The following is a 5,000-nucleotide window of genomic DNA, read 5'->3' as shown; positions in this document are numbered from 1 at the left end:
TTTGAATGAAAGTTAACATACATTGGAACAAGCATATGACAGAATTCTGCAGTATTTTCTTAAATTTTAAAGTTGAGGAGTGATGTAGTGGATTTTTTAAAGACCATTTTTGGTTGTGGATTCTATAAATAAAAAATAGAGGCGTTAGTTCTAGTGTGCCTGTATTGATGATTTGATACAATTTTTACATTTTAAAGTTCAACTTAATTCTCTCTTAACATTTATATAAGTCACTTCCTGCAGCTACTAGGGTTCATGTGTCTTATTATTATCTGAAAGTGTGGTTATCCTTTCTGTTATTCACATTATTAGAAGGAATCCTGTGTCTACCATTATTTATTTGCCACTGGTGAATGATTGAGATGAAACTTAATTTTATTCTTTTATTCATATAGTTTGTTGATTTTAAGGGGCATAGGTAGAAACAAAGGAGTAGAGAGAAGAATTACTTTAAAGTAAATTCAATTAATTGATTTTTTTTTTTTTTCGTTTTTGGAGAGGATTTTGCTATAGGGTGTGTGCGCTCGCCAGAAGGAGACAGACAGGAAGCGAGAAATCACCCCCCGGGGGGGATGGCCACCGTGCAATCCCTTCTCCTCCTTTCTCCTCTTGGGATCTTGGGCACGCACACACATGCGCCCGGCATGAGTTTAAGCCACCAGGTCCGGGACTCGAACCGCGGCCAACTACGTGGGAGTCCAGCGACATAGCCATTACGCTAACTGCTGGTCCCTCAATTAATTAATTTTAATTTGTCACTTAGGTTTAATTGTGATATTAGAACTTTATGTAAATTTATGATAGTGATTTTGTTTTGTTTTGTTTTAAAGAGTATTTGAGTTTAAGTTGTGTTTTAAATACCTTCTGGTCTGTCTTTCCTTTTTTTTCCCACTATTTTTATGTCAATTTTTAACTGTTTAGCTGTTATCTTTAATTATTCTGAAAGACTAAAGCAGGAATTGTTTCTTTTACATAATTTATTATTTTCTTTGTCTGTTGGATCCACATTCTTGACAACATTTTCTTCAGTGACCCACAACATGGTGACTACTATAATTAATTGCCTTACAGGAAGATTTATCCATGTCAGTAACTTAAAACCACACTGAATGATCTCTAAATCAAATCATTCTAAAGCATATACTAAGGATCTTTCTAAAATTTGATTTTTTAGAAATGTTTATATTAGGGACCAGCAGATGGCATAGCGGTTACGTTGCTGGATTCCCACGTAGTTGACCATGGTTTGAGTCCCGGACCTGAGAGCTTAAAACTCACTCCCAGCACGTTTGCATGCATGCCCAAGATCCCAAGAGGAGAATGAAAGAGAAAATATTGCGGCATGGCCATCTTCCTCTTGCTTTCTGTCTCTCTGGCGAGTGTACGCACCCTACAGTAAAAATCTCTCTCTCTCTAGATAGATAGATAGATAGATAGATAGATAGGTTTGAGACTGTGAGTTCACGATCTTGCTCTCTCTCTCACCCTAAAAAAATTGTTTGTATTTGTTTTTATGTTAATCTTTTGTCTAGAAGTTATACTGTCATTCACTTCAATGTTGGGCCTAAAGAAAATGGGAGTGTCAGATCAGTTGTTACAGTTTGTTCTCCTTAGAGAGGGTGCCTTGGCTCAATGAAGATTTGATTACCTTGTGCCTGCTGCCTGTACTGCTGCCCCGGATTCTGCCCTGGTTCCTAGATACTGTTGCCCTTCTCTGCTAGAGCAGGGACTTCCACATTCACACATTGTCCACTCAGAACAGTTGCTAGAAAATGGCAGCGGTATGGAGGTGTGTGTGCCTGTGTGTTTTTAGAGGTCTAAAACTAAAATCATGAACTATGAGGAGATCTAAGGGTTTTCTGGAGGAATATTTTCTGAAAGAGTTCCTTAGAGCTGTGTTCCGTTCCCCAAGTTATAAACTGTATAGTTGCAGCTTTTATTAATAAAGTTTTATATTATGGATACCTAGTTGATTGTTTTACTTAATCTACGTTAGAATCTACCTCAGGTTTGAGGCATTTATGAACATTTACTCCAGAGTATTTAAACATATTCTTAGAGTTTTATTTTCATCTTTTAACCCCAAAAGTAAATTATGTCATTACAGAAGCTTAATTTTTTATATATATCTTGTAAATAGCTATATTTATCAAAACACTGCAGACCCTTGGAGTTGCTTGGGTTTTTCCCAGCAAATCTAGGCCTTAATTTATTGATAAAGAAACAAAGAAAAAAATAAAGCTCTGATATTTGGAGATAAAAAGAATCTGAGACCTAGAGAAAAAGTCAATATGGTAGATGCTTGGCATCATGTTATTTGCCATTTCTGTGTTTTGTTGATGGTGGCCTGTACTGAGCAGGAGTCTAGAAGTCTGAGAAGTAGGAAATGACACAAGTATAAGAGATTGGATGTCTGGTCTAGGAGCTTACTAATGAAAGATCATTGAAGTGTTGATCAGTGTACTCACAGAGCACTTTTCCATCGTTTCTATACCAGGTGATGTGGGTAAATTCGAAAGTTTGAGCTGTTATTTTAAATAAGTGAGCAGTAACTAATTTCTCTTATACTGCTTTGCTCAGGTAAAGAGTTTCAAAATGGAAGAAAAGAATTTAAAATGGAGTAATCTCTCAGTTTTTTCTAACATCTACTTTAACTTCAACTCTTTTCTCCACTTTTGATTTTTATATTAGTTTCATTATTTGTCTTGAGGTGTTCTAGACAGTGTTCAACACTTCAGTGTGTTCAGAAGATAAAGTCTATTTCTCCTATCCACAGCCTTGCCCTTGACATTAGGATTAATAAGTATATTTTAAATGGAGAAGCTTATAGTTGCTATATATAGCCAACTACATATATCAATTTCTTCAAGGAAATTCTATTTGTTTCACACTTTACCTTAAGTAGGCAGGTAGTTTATGTTTGAAAAACAGTAAGAAACTGCTAGATATGTATGACTCATTTGCACTTTTATTGAGTGCCTTCTTATTTTCACATATGTAGTTGGTTTTCAAAGCTTTTTTTTTAACCTATCAGTCCTGTGAGAGAGAAGACAGAGAGAGGGAGGAACACTCTTGACAACATCGTTACATTGTGGTCTTTCCCTCAGTTTTGCAGCCTGCCCAGATCACTGGGGTGCTCTGTGTTTTGAGGTAGATCTGGGCTTTGATCCCAGAGCCCTCTCAGGTAGCATCCAGTATCACTCAGCAGCATCCCCAGTGTCTGTGCCACCATGGCTGGGCCAAGTGATAGTTATTATTTAATTTGATTCTTACTTGGTTTATCTTAGTTTTGTAGTGGTCAGTGGTATACATTAAAAGACGGTTCTAATACTCCTGCTTCTTATGTAAAATAATAGTTATAATGTTCAAGTAGTTGAATCATTATCAGCTCTAGTTTTATGCCTAAATTAGAAACTTAGGGAACCAGCACTTAGTGTAATGGCTATGTCGCTGGACTCCCACGTAGTCGACCGCGGTTCACGTCCCGGACCCGGTGGCTTAAAACTCACGTCGGGCGCGTGTGCGTGCGTGCCCAAGATCCCGAAAGGAGAATGGAGGAGAAGGGATTGCGGCGTGACCATCCCCTCTGGGGGGTGATTTCTCACTTTCTGTCTCTATGTCTCTCTCTGTCTGTCTGCCGAGCGCACATGCCCTATAGTATAAACCTCTCTCTCAAAAAAATAAAAAAGAAACTTAAACAAATATCTATCTCTAAATGTTCAGAGCACTCATGCTTTGTGGAGAAATGTTGGAATCAAATATTGGATAGAATGCTCATATGTTTAACCTTGGTCACTAATTAAACCTAACATTCAGTTTAATAACTATTTTACAACTTTTTATTTAAAAAAATATTTTAAACTTAACCAGTTTCTTCAAAACTGCCATGACCTTCTGTTTTTATGTGGAGTAGTAGTTGAGAGAATTAAGTTGACACTATGGTGTTATTTAGTGTAACAGCACAATAGTTTATAGCAGTAGAATTTCAAGCTTTAGTTTTTATTAGTACCAATCAAAACAGGCTAATTGTAAGATTTTTTTGGTGTAGCAAAAAAAATCAGAATAAGGAAAAATTAGTTTTCTTTCAACTTGTTTTATTCTATTATTTGTGATGAAAAATAGTTAATTCCTTAAGTTATTGAATTTTTTACTTGCCTCAATAATGACAGTTTTTAAGTTCTTATCTGAAATTTTGATACATTAAAAGGGCTTGATACTTTAATACATTACTTACTTGTTTTGGAGCTTGTAATAATTGGTGATGAGTTAACTTAGTTAAGCTGGAGTGGTTTGAAAGCTCAAAATTATTTCTTGCTGATTTTCTAAGTTGTGTAAAATCTTGATAAATTGGAAATAATTTTTCTTTGACACTAAAACAATATAGTTAGGGAATTATTCTATATTTTTAAGAGTTTATAATTTTAACAAACTTGGTATCTTCATTAAAGGAAAACAAATTCCAAGTACTAGTAAGAATTGCAAGCAGTATTACAGTATCAGAGAATGGATATAGTAACTATACACATTGTTTAAAATACTGGTGTGATTTGTTATAAAATTTAGTAGATTGAAGTCTTGTTGAATTTTATTAGTAAAGGAATTACATAGAAAGTTATTTTCAAATTTGAGAAAAGAAAGGGAAAAAGTGTTCTCAGGTTTGAGAGTTGTTACAAAGGTTATAGTTGCTGAGGAGACATATGAAAGGAAGCATACTGTGTTGCCGTAGTGCGTTGTGATCAAATGAATGTTTTAGCATTTTATTGAAAAGACTGATAGTGGAGAGAAAATTGGCACTCATATTTGTTCTTTAGATAAAGAAAATAAATTGGGAAATTACAACCAAAGTAAGGAATGTCATTAATAACTTATGTGTCCTGGTATCTTTTACATTTCTTCAATGGAAAATACCGGAATCAAGATAAGTATTTGCTGAAATTGATAATTATTCTTGTTTTTTTTTTTTTTTTTTCCTCCATGGATCTAAAACTTCATAAATTGTT

At 34.9% G+C, this 5,000-nt stretch overlaps 1 protein-coding gene across 6 annotated transcripts in view; it reads left to right on the top strand.

Moving 5' to 3' along the window:
* KDM6A (lysine demethylase 6A) overlaps positions 1 to 5,000 on the top strand; it is a gene marked incomplete at its 5' end in the record, with an annotated part of 161,607 nt that overhangs the window by 107,992 nt on the left and 48,615 nt on the right.

This window comes from Tupaia chinensis, unplaced genomic scaffold (assembly GCF_000334495.1).
Source record: "Tupaia chinensis unplaced genomic scaffold, TupChi_1.0 Scaffold000248_1, whole genome shotgun sequence".
NCBI classification, from domain to species: Eukaryota; Metazoa; Chordata; class Mammalia; order Scandentia; family Tupaiidae; genus Tupaia; species Tupaia belangeri.
This window is presented reverse-complemented; position numbering and strand designations above follow the sequence as displayed.